Genomic DNA, 16504 nt, shown 5'->3' with positions numbered 1-16504 from the left:
TTTTTTTCCTCTGTTAAATGGGTGGGAAGGGTGGGCTGTCCTCTAACCCTCTCACCTCACACTCCTTTTCTTTTTCATTTGCTAGGAGTGAGAAAAGTTTGAGAGAAGAGACGAGAGAGAAAGTTGCGACAGCACTCTGCGCAGAGCCAGACATGGCTCACATGAGGCCCCCCTGGGCTACAGACGGGGTTTTGGTTTACTGTAACTCAAGGTGTGTTGTGGTGGTAAGGGTGAGTATGTAAAAAGTACGCACACGTATGGACAGGTGTATTTCAGTTTTAGCTTACCCTTAGAGCTTGAGCTTTATTTTTTTTTTAAATATATCACTTATTTTCTGGTATAATTAATGGAGGTGATGATACAGTGACAGTAAACACATACTAGAGGCATCAATGACATCAAAGTAATGTTTCCTTTGAACAATATTCACACTATGAATACCATGATGACAATATCTTCTAATAAAAATCGGCATTTTATTAGATCTTGAAATAAAATCAAGACAGCCATATAAACAGGACCCATTATGGCTTGTATTGTTGTATCTGATATGTTTATTCTGCCTTAAAAAAAAAAAAAAAAAAAAAAAAAAAAAAAAAATAATATATATATATATATATATATATATATATATATATATATATATATATATATATATATAGTTTTTACTGTAAGTTTTTACTGTAAGTGTTCTCTTAAAAGCAGGACACATTGTCAGACACGAAGACATACTTGGACACAAGATTGATACAAAAATATACCAAAAGTGTATTTAATATGTTGAGAAGGTGGTTAGCCAACACTGAGAATAAAATATGCAGTTCAAATAAATAATCTCTGTTAAGTTACTAATGTTTCTGAGTTTTTTGTCACATGTTATGTTATTTTGTCACTGGTCAAATAAAATTAAAAATGCTTTTTGGGGGCTTTTCTAAGTTTTGACTGTCTCTAAATTGACTTAACAGATTGTATCTTTTTTTTCCTCTTAATGTCTCAGAGACAATGTTTTAGTGAAAGTAAAGATGAAAAATGTGGATGAAGTAAAACTCTCATGAAATGGTAGATTCAAATTTGATCTCCCAGAAGAACTAATATTATCAAGAACAATTGAAGAAACAATTAAAAAAAAACACATCCAAAAATCACACAAAGAACTGAGCAAATGTACAAAGAAGACCTTCAAGAAACATAAAGTGTCTTTTGGCAACTGAACTCCATGATGATAGGTCTGAACAAATCTGACAGCTTTAAACAAAGGTAGCTACCCTTTAATATTTTCTCTGGAATTCTTCACTTCCACAGGAATCAACTTTTAAATGTCAGCGCACGTTTTCTTGTTAATATTAGGATTTAATTTCATTTGATTGATCATCATTGTTGATTGATGGTGGGAAAATAATCACAACGGAACAAGAAGGAAATTTACCAAGACCTCAACAAGAACAGTGACAAGGTAAGGAGGAAGAAAAGTTGTGTTCTTATGTGAGGCTGACTCAAGAAAAAACAGAATCCTTATACACAATCACCAAGTTCATATGAAGAAATAAACACATTTCTCTTACTTTCACTTTCAAGTCAAGAACAAATATTGAAGTTGCTCTGTGGATACTAAATTGATAATAGATGTGTTAAGAAATTCTTCATGACTTATTTAACTTACAGATCTTTAAAACAATATGAATGGAATAGATATTTCAATAAAACAAATAAAGAAAAAACAGGTTCCTACAGATTAAAGTTCTATCTTTGAGATGTTAAAGAAAACACTGGAGTCTTTTCTTTCTGTAAGTAGCTCATTATAGTCCTGCTCTGTCTCCCCTACCTGTTGCCATGCATGATGCATCAGCTGGCTAAAAGACGAATACAGTAAATCAGACTGTTTAAATATAGTGCTGGTTGCAGAAATCAAAGGGACTCATAGTGTGGAACCTAAAGAGTCCCAAATACTACGAAACTGTTCAAACTACAGTTTTATATAAATGCTGTGGTACGTTTAAATTATGATATTTCACTCAAAAATACCAGCTTGTGTCTAGGCACAGGCATTTGTAATAAGTGTGTCTTCCAGTCCATGGACAGAATTCAATTATTATGATATGCTCAATCTTTTTAGCAAAGATATATTGGGGGCTTGGGATTTGTTGTGTTAATAGACTTTAATATCAAGACAATATTAAAATATTTTGCAAAATTACTACAAAATTCTTTCATATTGACTTTAGAAGTATACTCTATAATATGTCCCTTTAGTAAAAGAAAACAAGAAGAATTTTATTTTTCTATTTCAACAATATAAAGTTATAAAATATGATGTAACACCGATAGGGAACTAAGTGTTACATCAATATATGTGGCAGTAATACATTTAAAAGCCTGATTGCATCACAGATTAGTATCGAGGCATTTAGTTTCCAGCATCAGCTGGAGAACTGGGCAGGTGTATGTAAAACTGTACGAACATGAGGAGGTGGTGTAACTGTCAGTGCTTAGTGGCAAATAAAGCACCTGATGCTGACACTCGATAGCTTCTTCAGTCAAATATGATGATGGGTGTTACTTAAGCTAATTTGGTTATTGAAGAAGGTTCTCTAAGAATTCAAAGTAAGATTTTGCAAACATCACCTGGGTTGAGGTGGTTTCTTTTTTCCTTATTTATTTTTTCCTGTCCAATTCTGAGGTATGTACATTTATCAAACTAGAACTTAGACACAAACTGCCTGTTCAAACAAACTGTAACTGCCACACTTCAAATTGCTTATTTCATGGCCTTTATGATAAAATAATTTAATGTTCTCTAATATGATTTTCAGTTGGAGAGCATGAAATGAGCGCTACACTTTGCCCATATTATACTTTTACAAGCCAAACAAATAAGTAGGATCCCAATGAGGCTGCCGTGTTTTTATTGCAGTACATAAAAAATAAATAAATACATACATTTTCCAGAACTAATTACAAAGGTGATTAAAAATAAAAGAAAATATGAAAAAAGAACTTGTAGCACAGTTAAAGGGAAGTAGTGAACATCATGAAGATCAAGGAATGAACTACATAGAATAGAAAAATACTTGCGGAGAAGATTAAAGTGGGGTTAGGTTCAGGCTCAATCCATCTTCTGAAAATACAGTATGGCATAAATGAATTACAACAACATGGCAAAAGAAATCATTTTAGTAGAAGACTACACTTTTTGAACATGTGAAATGCTGTTCAGAATAACTAACCTAAATAGAAAGAGATAATTTCAGATTTCAGCTGTTTATACACATTTCATGGGCAGTTATACTGCTGGCAAACTTGTAGGCTGATGCTGAACAGCTGGCACCACGTGAAAAAGATGTGGTGCAGTCTGTTATATAATCATGGTCACACACACACACAAAGTCCAGTTAGAGACAATAAATAACATTCCACAGTTTGGATTCTGAGAGGAAGCTGGAGTAAAGAATGCACAGGATGAACATGCATTCTCCACACAGCCTAAGTTCAGGCAGAAGAGAGGCGATGGGACACAACTCATCGTCACACCTCAAGCTAACAAATCTATGCTAATTATTTTTTTGCAAATATCACAATTAGCATGATTTGACTTAGTAAATAGCAGAGTATGACTTTTATTTTTCTTAACAATACTTGGTGTCCTTATTTCTTTCATTGTTCATGCTTGGTGAGCTTTGCCTCATTCTGCCATATTTCACCAGGCTCCATCCAGGAAATACAAGTCATGTTGTTTAACACTTCAACACACAGCGTGTTCGAAATGTGTGTTTGCCCTTAAAAGCTGTAAGATATCAACTGCGACACACAAATAAACATGCAGTGGGTTTTCATTAACTAGCACACACATTAAGCCCTTGTAGAAGATAAACATTTTAAAAATTTCACTACAGAAGTCTCAGTATACTAAAGAATATGTGCCTGTACTGTAGACAGTTCTTGGATGATACTCTTTTTGCAGATTACAATGTTACATCAATGTAGCATGGCATGGAGGCAATCAGTCCAAGGCTCTACTGAGGTGTAAAAGAAACCCAGTTAGCTTTAATAGTGGCCGTCAGCTGGCCCATGTACCACTGTGATACCATGGTCACATGAAAATGTATTGTTACTTTCAGCAGTGTGAGGAGAAACCAAGTTGTGACAGAAACTGAAATGAGCATCTCCAGAAACCTCTTCTGCTGAGAAAAGCATGAAGTGCGCTATGTCCTGACCTTGAACTCAATAACACTGTCAACCAACTGAAACAACTCATATGGGCCCCTAAGTCATCACTGACTAGGGTAATGTTACATTAAACCTTAGGGAATTTGGATTCTTTGCTTCACATCTCTTCCGCCAGCCTCTGGGACATTGATTTCCATATCAAATATTACATTTACTTTTAACTGAAAAGAGAAGTTTGGGCCACTCTCCTTAGTCTTAGCTTAGGTCTGAGACTTATTACATTGCTTCTCATTCAGAAGGGGCTGAACACAAGGAGTCCGACAGTGGACTGTGTATGTTGGGACATTGAACTGAAACTGTAGTAGTCTTCTTGTTTGTGTACCTTTTTTAAAAAATCACATTGTCCTTTCACTGAACTTTCTGTTAATATTCTTAGACAAGGCCCTAAGTAACAGTAACTTTGTTTAGCAATGCTCTTATGTGGAATATCTTCATTGTGGAGAATGATAACTGCTGTAAAGCAAGCAGTCTTCTCTGACTGTGAAAGTATTGATCTTTTCACGCATATATATTCTTTCATTATTGATCAGATATATTGTAGACTTTTTTATAACCTTTATTTTTAGTTTTTACTAGAAGAAAGCTGTAAAAATAAAAACATACAACAATAAACCATTACAATATTTGACCTAGTGTGCATTGGCAATTTTTTGATTTGATGATCTGATTATATTCTACTTTAGAGAGATGTCCCTGTACAGAATCAAGCTTATATTTTTGCGCCAGTATGTTATTAAAAAGCTATGTTTGTTTACAGTACATTGGTCACTATTTTGCAAGTCGATCAATATCAAAATTATATACAGTGTTGCACACAATTATATACAACATATACAATGTACAAATATATCTTCATGCATCACATGTTCAGATTGTTAACTGAGACCTTGGAACATTTTAAATCCAAATTTTACTGTAGGAATAGCAAGACAATGGAGCTCAGCTCGTTAAAACACACACAAAAAAAAAATAAAACAGGGTGTGATTGAGCTGTTCCAAGAAACATTCAGTGGCAGAAAAAATCTGTTCAGTCAAGTTGAATAACAGACAACAGAAAGTCCACAATGCAGAGACTGGAAAACGTGGCAGGAAAGTGGAAACATTGTGTACAATTATTCAAAAAGACCATTTCCCATTTTTTTCTGTGAAAAAATGAGCACATTTAACGTACAAGTAAGTTAGTCATAATAGAAGGTGCTAATGAGGCTCAAATATGAAATGAAATAATCACTAATCACTAGTAAAAATTCTTGCATATCCCCCAGCATAACTTACACTCTCATTACAGAGTCTCAGCAATCTAAAAACTATGGTGTGATATTTGCCACCTTGGGAAATAAGCGCCTCTCTTTACTTCTAAAAGCGCTCTACCCTAAATTCAGTAGTGATAAAATGGTGCCATTCCAGAGAAATGTCACAGTTTATTTAAACACCATATTGTTTGCGGCGCAAGGTGAAAATAATACCATAAACTACGAGGATACTCATAATAATATGGCTTTGCAATACCCGGCAGCAGTTAGAAAGAAAAAAAAAACAAACAACTAAGACCCGTTTCATCAAGCTAATTGCCTGTTTGTGAGAGAGAGCAAACTTTTCTGCCGCCACTCTATTACAGAGGCTCTTTCTTAATCATAAATAGGGCCCTTGTGTCCCAGAGGGAGTTGCAGTTCTAATTTACAATTGAACTAAAGACCAAAGCTATCAATCTTTCACAGACATTTTATATCTGCCCCCCTTCTCTCTTGTAATTGTGGTGACATAACCATAAACAACACAGAAAAGGCTGCTTGTGACTGATCTGTAGAAATGACAGCATTACTACATGAGCTGCACAGAAGTGCTCCAGTCCACTTCACACATGAGGCGAACACACACACACACACCCGCACACAAGCACACACACACATCTACAACCTACAACCTTATCAATACCTCTGAACACTACATAATCACAGCAGGTTTTAATACACTTCAATGATTTGAATGAGCCCAATGTTAGAAATGGCTAATTATCAAAGATATGAAAGTGTTTTTAGATAGTGTCTTACTAAGGTTTTCAGAGATCTTTCATTTTATCACAATAAAATCCCAAGCACCAATGCATTTTATTTGGATTTTAGAAAAGATAAAACATTTGTAATTCTAAATGATTTGATGTGTATTTGTTTTGAACCGTTTACTCTGATACTACTTAAATAAATCCACTACCAAGAACTCACCTGTGTGTAATTTAAGCTATGAATACATATAGCTAATCCATAGAGATTTGCTAGAGGACAACATCAGGTTAAAAAAACAATAATAAAAAAAACACACACACACAATAGACAGGGCAGGGAAACCCATGGAGAATTTTAAAGAGAAAACAAAATCCCAAGGTTTAAACATTTCACTGAGAACCTTATAATCCATCATTTGAAAATGGAAAAAGTTTGACAACACTACAATGAGTGGCTGGAAACCAGCAATCCATACATCATGGGGAATACCTCATCCCCACAGGAAATATGGTGGTGGCGGAGTCATGCTGTGTGGGTGCTTTTCTTTGTGGGTCAGAGTTGATCGGAAGATTGATGGAGATAAATGCAAAGAAACTTTGGAAGAAAACCTGTAGCAAAAGACCTGAGATGTCTGTGGTGGTTCACGTAGCAGATTATTGATGAATGTGCTAAACATACAAGATAGCCAAAGTTAAAATAGAATAATTTCAGCATGAGTTTGAATGGTCCAGTCAAAGTCCTTACACAAGTAAGGACTTTGAATAATTTCTAAAGTCAATTGATAAATTCACTTTATAACTACTGCAATTGATAAATTGAAGTTATCAGTTTCTTTCTGTGGCAAGAAATTGATTCTTTCTGTGGCAAGAAATTGATAACTTCAGATACTCTCCATCTGAAATCTGAGCAAGATTGTGTTAGTCTGAAAAGAATTTGATGAAAAGAGAAAGATCTATAAAAGCTATGTTATTTGTCTTCTCTTTCACAATGATGTGATTCTTTATGTTGTTATATTACATAATGTGCTTACAAGTAATACTGAAGTTTGTGTTTGGAAGATTCAGTGTTTTTTTTTTTTTTTCTTTTTTCTGAAGCCAACATAAATGCAGGATTTGCACCTATTTTTGATCATAGGGTAAACATATAGAGTGCTGCATGGCACAACAGTTCAAATCTCTTGCCCAAACACTGGGTTGGAGTTGTGGAATTGTATTACAGTGTGATGTCTTCAATGTAAGAAAGAGAATGGGGAAATAAAAACAAGGTATTTCAGACAGCACTGAAGAAGCGATTACATTGCAAGGGTTTGTATTTTTGACTTTGCAGATGTACAGAGAAAAACCACACTGCAAAAGATGATCATGTATTTGCACTAAATTGTATTACAAAAGTTAGTCCAGGTAACATCATGTCACTGAATACATAATCCAGTTCAACTGAACTAATTTCTTTTAATAAAATTCAGTTCTGTCACAATTAAAATCCAATACAGCCAAGTGGATCTTCAGTCCAGTATGTTCAAGCACCCATCCAGTTAAATTAAAGAAGAATTCATTTAATCTTTTTTTCTATTACATTATAAAAATTAGTAAAAATTTAAGGAATTTGAAAATGAAAAAGAAACCTTAGTTCACTTTGAATTCTTAGTTTAAAAATGAAAATATCACAATCAAACATGGGGGAAAAAAATGAGCCGCTGCTTCTCCACACCGAAAGGAACTATTTGAGGTGGCTCTAGCATCTGGTTAGGATGCCTCAGTGGTGAGTTGTTCCAGGCATGTCCCACTTAGAAGAGACTCAGAGGAAGACCCTGGAGGGAAACACCCAGGAACCCCCACAGAGGATTTGCCCCAAGTGGCAGAGGGAAGTCCAGGCCTCTCTGCTTGGGTTGCAGCCTCAGCAACCTGACCTGGACAAATGGAAGATAATGGTTGGTTGGTTACTTGAACGGACAAACAGACAGAAAACAAGATAATTATGATGTCCTGATAGGCTTTATGTAAGATAGAGCACAATTGCAGAGTTTTCTGAGATGCTCTTATAACCTGAGTGTCAGGAATCCAAACAATAATCAAAATTAATCATATCTTACAAAAAAAAATCTGTGGTTTATTAACACCAATAAAACATTTAGCTGCCTTTTCTCTACCACTTAGAGGAGATTCTGAGTGGTAGAGTGCCCTCTTCCACTCAAGGTGGTAGAGGAGACTCTACCACTCAGAATACACTCTACCAGTGTATTATGACTTTCCCAGTCACAATACACTGGAACAGGCATAATGTCGCATATAAAAATTTGCCTTCAAAACGCAAAATGCAAGAAGGGAACTTGCTGATGCGACAGCTTCATGTCTTCAACAAAGCACACAGAAGCCCGCCGACGTTCGGACACATTCCTGCCCGCGTTGGCGAGGCCATGTCACAGCCGCTGCACCCCGCCCGGTGATGCCTTTAATGATGAGACGTTTCATTAATGAGTTAATGCAAAAACTCTCAATGTCATCAGCAAAGATAAGAGGGAAGAAAGCGCCACATTGTGCACATAATAACGGGCTCCCTGCATGTCCCAGAGATGTCACGGGTCAGCCATGTTAAGAATGTGTGTGCCCAATCATCCACTGATCTTTATCTGATGGGCCTGCAGCTAACCATGACATGGGTCCAATCAGGGGTGCTGATGAATGGACAAAGGGGGCCTTGAATTGTTGAAGCTGTCACATGACTGCTTCTCTACTAAATCACACTGACGTTAGCAATCAATACGCCAATTACCGAACAAGATATTAAGAATGTTGTGCAAAGCAGTAATCTATGCAACAGTACAGTAAATAATCTGCAATTCTCAAATTTACACAGTTGTGACATGGCTGCCACAATGCTCATTTTTATTTTAGCACACTTCAAACTAAAATCAGATAAACATACATATAAAATGAAAAGGATGGGACTTGTGATTTGAGGTCACATTTCAAGATTCTTACAAGTTTTTCTTCTGAGTTGTGTTCAGACTTGTAGCTCATAATGATGACATTTATTTCCATGACTGAAATCACAAAATATGCTTTTAAAGAGCATGAACATAAGGAAGCAAATGCGAGACAAGAATTCAGCCAAAAGTTACCAAGAGATGATGTTACATCTAGAACAACAACTAGGGTATCAAAGCATAACATGAAACGCACCCAAGACAATATTAGTGAGAAGAAAGTTGCCAGATTGTATGTGAATTAACAAATTTAAGATTCATAGTTTAATCAACAGAAGACAGAAGAAGTTAGGAGAAATATAGTCCTAGTACAGAAGGTATGAGATTTAACAAAAAAACACCTTCTGAAAGAATTGCTTGGAGAGAGTAATTACTGGTTTTTCATTCTGACAGAGGACATTGAAAAAGCAAATTGCAGAAAAAACAAATTTTCCTTTCTGAGAAACTTTGCACTCATAAGAAAACATCTGTGATCAACTTGATGATCTGGCTGTTGACTCGGGTGATCTGTTGTAGCCAAAGCATGAGTGGTGTTGTGTCTGGTTGCCTTATATAAGCCCCAAATTCCAGTTGCTCATAATCCTGGGGAAAATGTGGTTACCAACATGTAGACGATTCTAGGTTAGAGAAAAAATAAAAGTATAAAGAAATGTTAATCCAAAAGATTTTGTTTCTTTTTGTCAAGTCAACAAACCAATCTTTATCTATTGTCATGGAAAAACAAATTATACGAGACTGTGCCACTTCACAAACTGCAACCTTATAAAAGTGTTTTCTGTTTTGAGGTGCATGACTTGGAATTTTATTTTTTAAGGCAGAAAAAAATGTGTTTTACTGTTTTGCAAAACAGTTTTGATGATGTTTTATGTTTTAAATATTTTTATCTTTTCCATTTCTAAAATTTAAATATGTGTGCTTCAAAACAACTAGCTGAAAAAAGAAAGTTAGTTAACAGTGAACCTTAACTTAAAGAATATGGTTTATGATATATTGATTTAATACACGCATCTCTTTTAAATAACTTTTGTTGAACAATGCATGGAGGAACAAATTAAGATCTTAGTTGGCTTTGTAAGCCACAATGAGGTGGAGCATAAAGGATTCCAGGAATAAATTCCAGACACCGCCAACATCGTAAAACCTGACAAATTATTATAACGGTCTGTGTAATCCACACCACTGTCATTCTCAGGACTTTAAGCTCTCCCTGACACAGTCTTAGTATCAGATTTAAGTCTGAAGCCAAGATTAGACAAAAACGGTGAAAAAAAACTTCCAGTCCAGTCACATTTGTCTCATACTACATTATCTGAAATCAAATGCTCTTTTCAACTCCCAGCGTTCCATATAGAACAATAAGTCCAGCCCTAATGTGGGAATGTCTGTAATCCTTACAAAAGGACGCTGACATTTATACCCAGCAGAAATGAATTAGACAGGGACTGAATTCTTCCAGTGGCTTTGTGCATGCTACACTAGACTGGATGGACAGATAATGACACTTTATTATGGTGTCATTATGGCAGGTAGCTCTCAACGATGAATAGGTAGGTCTAGTCAGCACGTACAGCTGTGAGACAGGTGACCCAACATGTTAACAAATATGGCAAATGGGCATTATGAGACTAATGAATTCAGAAGACACTCTAGGGGGAAGAACAGCATAAAAGCAGAATTCCCAAGAGAAATGCAGAGCTTAAGTCTTTTTTAAGGAAGTTTTCTCACCTATTGTGACCTCACTTTCCCAGATTCTGAAAAGATGAAAAGAGAAAAAAATATTACAAAGAAAGTTGCACATACTTTTCAATTGTACTGCTGACTGAGGGTGTTATTGTGGCTGGTATTATTCAAATTCTCATTATTAAACTATTGTATATCTAATAATAGCACAAACAAACATGCCCTTGTGGGCCTTAAGCTCTTCTTTTAACAACAAAAAAGTTATTCTTGACAAGCAAAAGGATTTCTAATCTAGTTTTCATATTCTGTGATAAAGGATTTGAGCTACTCTTCAGTTAAGGGTCTCTTTTGTTGAACACCTTGTAACAAGATTTGTCACTGCAGAGAATGGACCCTTGTGGTAGAAAGGCATGTTCAGCATACTTACTTTTCCCATTTTGTTGCTATTAATGAAGACAAAATCTTGGCTGATAAAGACATTGTTTGGTTGACAACATATTTTAGTGTACCCACTTTGAACATGAGATTTCATGTCATTTCACCCGTTTGTATCCTATTTTTCACTCACACATAGCCCAACTAGAGACCTTGCTAGCTTTTCATGCATTTTTATATGCATGAAAAGTACATTATGTGTTAATGAAAGTGCCATAATTTCCCTTGTTTGGCCTCTTGGAACCTGTGTTTTGTAAGCTTGGTCTGACTTGCTCAACAAAGCATTGACAATCCAACTTTTTTTGAATTTGCAGAACTAAATGTATGAGTTAAATATATCAACTACATCTGTCAACTTATCAAAATATGTGATCTATTTTATTATGACTTTTCAAAGAAAAACTTTACAATAAAGTAGGAAGTTATTGTTGTAGTTCTAATAGTACAAATTTAATACAGGAATATAAAATAGATTATGAAATAGATCTTTTCTAAGTTCCTGCAGATGTCAAATGGTAGTAAACTGTCCCTTTACCACATTGATGAATTGTAAGTAAATTATTTTCGTAATTTGCATGTGTATTGAACTTCAAAAACACAGGATGACGCAGAACAAAAAAAAAGCAGATGTGCAAAAACCTCAGAAGTGTTATTTAAACATCAGCAAAACCGAGTAAATGATTGTGCAAATGCCAAAAGGATGGAACACTTACTGATGTTGGAAACAGTGATGTTTATAGAGTCTGACAGTTGCTGGGAGGAAGGATCTACAGTAACTCTCCTTGGTTCAATGCAGATGCAACAGTCTGTCACTAAAGAAGCAAAAATAATCAACAATAGTGAGAATGATTCAAAGACAATCAGTTTGGTTTAAGTGAGAAATAAAAATGGTATGACTGACGATCTAAGTTTAAAATTACAAAGCCAGATATACAAAAATTGTTCAGTTGTTTTTTTTTTTTTTTTACATACAGAATTGATCAAATCCTTCAAATACAACTGTGTGAACAAACCAGTGGACTCCTGAAAAAGAACACAACAAAAAAGCTTGTATTTCAGAGTGAAATTTTAAAATGGTCACATCTACTTCTACGCTACTCCCATCAGCCACATGGTCAAGTTTCTGTTGATCTATTGATACCACTTGCCGAAGTTGGATGTTCACCCTTTTCTTTTGTCAGACTGCCAAACATTCATCCAATGAGATCAGACCAGGCAGCTGCAAATCCTATGACATGAGATTAGTCCTTTTGCCTTCAGAGACAAGATAATAGCATTAGCTAATGTATGAACAACAGAATACCAGTGTGTGCATTTCGACATCAGACTGAAAGAGAAACTCTAGCACTTTGTTCTCAAGTTAACCATTTGCTTTGAATTTTGTGATTCTAGCTTCAGGTGCAGGTCATCATAGTCTTACTGTTTAACATTTGATCTGTTTGTAAACAGATGAAAAATTGTATGTGTAGTTTGTGATCTATTGGTGTTTATAGTTAGGGTTTCACAATAGGTTTACATTCAAACAATGACAAATAAATAAATTGCACATGGGCATCCTTCTGTATACAGTTTATAAAGAAAATAAGTCATTTTAGGATATAATTCCTTGCAAAATTATTAAAACCTCTGAAATGTTTTACAATTTTGTCATAGTACAACCAAAACTTTTACTGTGTTTTATAACAACTCCAAGTCACATATTGTGAAGTGTGAGAAAAACAACTTTTGGTGTTTAAGTTTTTCCTTTTTGCCAATTTTCTTGCCCAAGATTCCAAATTGAAATTGTCACCAACCTGCACTTCTCTGGGGACATTTATGGATAGCTGCTATAGACAACAGATGGACAGAGAGACTGATGGATGGACAGATGGATGGATTGTTCAAAGCTTTTGATATTATTTTATATTCTAACTGCTTGAAACTTCCCCACAATTTCATTTCTGACTTGTCTGCTTTCTTCCTTGATTTTCATGAACCTTTAAGAGCTTCTCCGAACTACTGGATTCACGCTGACATGAAATTGCACATAGATGAACTATATTAACCAGTTAGGTGACGTAAGAAGGCGCCTGCTTGCACTGAAAGTTTCAGAAATATACAAGGTTTCAGAAACAATGTCTGTTTAGCAGAAATATTTCAACTGCTTATTGTTCAAAAGGGATTTTTGGCGATTTGAAAGGAAAAAGTATTCATCAGCTTCAACATATATTCCCTCCTGTACTATATAAGTATACAACTGTATACACACTTTCATGTGATTGAATACAGGTAATGTTTTAATAAGATGTAAACATTTGTAAATTATGAGGAAAAAAACAAAAACTAAAAAGGACTCTTGTAAAGTGAAAGCAAGAGAAAAAGTCCCCTGGTCAGCGAACTTGGTGACCTGTGAGCGATCAATGTGATCCTGACCAATGAGAAATGCCTTGGATAATTTGAATCAAACAGATTTGGCTGAAAAGGCCTGCCAGAACAGCGTGCCCAGTCCCTGACCAGATGTGTGGACTTCTTTTCTTAATAAAGGAGAAGCTGATAGTTGCAGGTGCAAGGCTAACACGAGGTCCAGCAACACGGTCCTTCATAAAAGGGATATCTATTGCCAGTGTTTAATCAGAGCCAGTGGGAAGGGATGGGATTCATTGCTCTTTGATGGAGAGCACTGTTATGAAGATGGACAGTCACTTTGCTCCCTAAGTGAAGCCATCGTTTAGCCTCAATTCCCAGGGAAAAGGCCCATTTGTTATCCACGGGGGAGTGCAGCAGGGGTGGTTAAGCTAGGTGGAGACTGCATGCATTTTCCACACAATTACCGTGCAAAGGCATACATTTATAGTCAGAGAAAACTGACTGTGCTAAGCCAAAGTAATGCACAATATAGACTCTGAATATCACAGCATGCAATATAAAGAGAATAAAATGATTGGACCAGCACATGCAAGCTTTGCTGTATGGTCCACATGTAGGAATCAAAGTCCCAGGCAGAGCAATTCTGGAGAACAACCTGCTTCAAAAGCTACAAAGAACTGGAGACTGTGGCACAGATGTTGCTTTCAACGGGACCTTGGCAACTAAACGGAGGTGGGTAGAATAGCTAATAGTTTGAGTATCACTTCATCAACATATTTTTCCTAAGTAGAAGTAAAAAGCAGTGATCCAAAAAAAAAATACTCAAGTAAAAATGAAAGTGTCCATTCAGAAAACTACTTGAGAACTGAATAGAGTAATGCTATTTATTTTTGTTTACTTTGTGAAAACTGTATAATCATACAGAGAAGAAAGTATGTGCAAGTTCTGGAACTTGGAATAATAAATTAAAAAATAATAAAAATAAATCTCATTTTTGAAAAAGAATACATTCAGCCACAAGGAAGATTTATTTCCAAATCTCCGCTTTTTACAACATAAAACCTTTAAAACCAATTCTCAGAGTAAATAATGTATATGTTACAATAGAGCAAAGTATATCCAGTGATAATACATACTGTTCACTATTTGTACCCCTGGCCAATATATGACAAAGACAGGCTCAGCTCAGAAAATATCTCATAGAATAGCATTTTTTTTTATTGTCATTGAACAGGATTCAACGAAATTTCTATTGCAACTCCCGTGCAAAAAGTCAAATATATACAATATTAAATAAACAAACACACAATAATAATAATAATAATATATACAACTAAAATTAACTAAAGGCACTCAACCACACCAAAGAAGAAGAAGCAGCAGGTCCAATTATGATAAAGTGCAGATGATGTGACAGTGCAAGTGCAGAACAATATGGGTGTGTGGTGGTGGACCTTGACTGCCTGTGTTTCTGTCTGGGGCATTTTTAGCTAAAAGGTTTGTTATTTAGTGAATTAGCAGAGTAGAGAATCCCAAAATTTCACTGAACTAACAGTAGCAGTGCATCATAATGATATTACAAAAGTCAAATTATATGGTGAGGTAAAACTACTTCTGGAAGTACATCATTTACAGCCAGAGATACAAAAACATGTATTTGTTAGAAAAGTTAAGCCACAAATCTAATTGATGTTCGTAGATGCTTTCTATCCAGTTGAGTTTGATATTTCTTGTTTCTTTTTAGCAAAAAAAGAAAAAAAATACTTTTTATGCAGTAAACTTTTGATAACCATGCATAACTTTCCTTACACTGTGTTGTGTTGGAAAATCCAATAAAATGTATTCTAAAAATCGTAAAAACCACGTGAAATAGTTCTAAATGTGCTTGTTATGTTTATATACACTAACTACTTGGTTGGAGTGCAGAAAAAAAATATGCTGCAAGTTCATGTTTGGAAAACTCTTAATTTCTGTTCGAACAAATATTTTTGGAAAAATGTTACTTCAGAAACTAAAAAATAAATAAATAAAACTGCAATTTGATCATCCTTCCACTTTTCCCCCTTGACATTCTGAATACGCTTGGACCCAGAAAAGGCACCAGTGCACTTAGATCCTTTTAGTTTCACATTTGGATCAGATTACATAGATAGTATAATAAGCTATGTGTACTAGACTGGCTTTCCAAAGTGACCATAGTTTAATTCCTCATTGTGTTTCTTAGAAGAATTGTTCCCTTTCACTCTTTAAGATCTTGTCTTTCTATAACAAATGGTTTGACTTAAGGTAACCTGTAAAATATAGCTCTAAAAGTATTAACTGTAACTGTATTCATTTTTAGGTCTAACTTCAGAATACATAGTTTTTTTTCTTAGTTTTATTTTCTGGCACCTGCAATTTTTTCTTGATATAATTTTTATTAGTGCACAGGCACCACTCTGAGCACCAACTCTGCACTTTCCACCTCTGCAAAGAAAAAAAAAAGAGCACTACTTCATGTGCTGGCCGTGAACATTGGCGCTGAACGTAAATCATTAAGTGTGAAATCATCCAGTGTAAATGTAATTCCCGGGGATACTGAGCTGAATCATTACCACTTTCCAAACTCAAATGGCAGATTAGATGCCTATAAAAAGTCTGTTCTCCTAAAAGCCTGCCCACTGTTAACGGGGCTGACCTCCACAGGTCTGTTAAGATTATTTCGAGGACGGCTTCATCATACATTTTTATTCTCTAGCAGAAAAAAAAAAAAGACCGTTCCTCTAAAGGAGGGATACGGTGACGGAGACAAGTCTGGTGTAGCTTTAATTCCTTTCTTAGTCACCCAGCA

This window comes from Poeciliopsis prolifica, unplaced genomic scaffold (assembly GCF_027474105.1).
Source record: "Poeciliopsis prolifica strain line A6 unplaced genomic scaffold, Auburn_PproV2 SCAFFOLD001, whole genome shotgun sequence".
NCBI classification, from domain to species: domain Eukaryota; kingdom Metazoa; phylum Chordata; class Actinopteri; order Cyprinodontiformes; family Poeciliidae; genus Poeciliopsis; species Poeciliopsis prolifica.
This window is presented reverse-complemented; position numbering follows the sequence as displayed.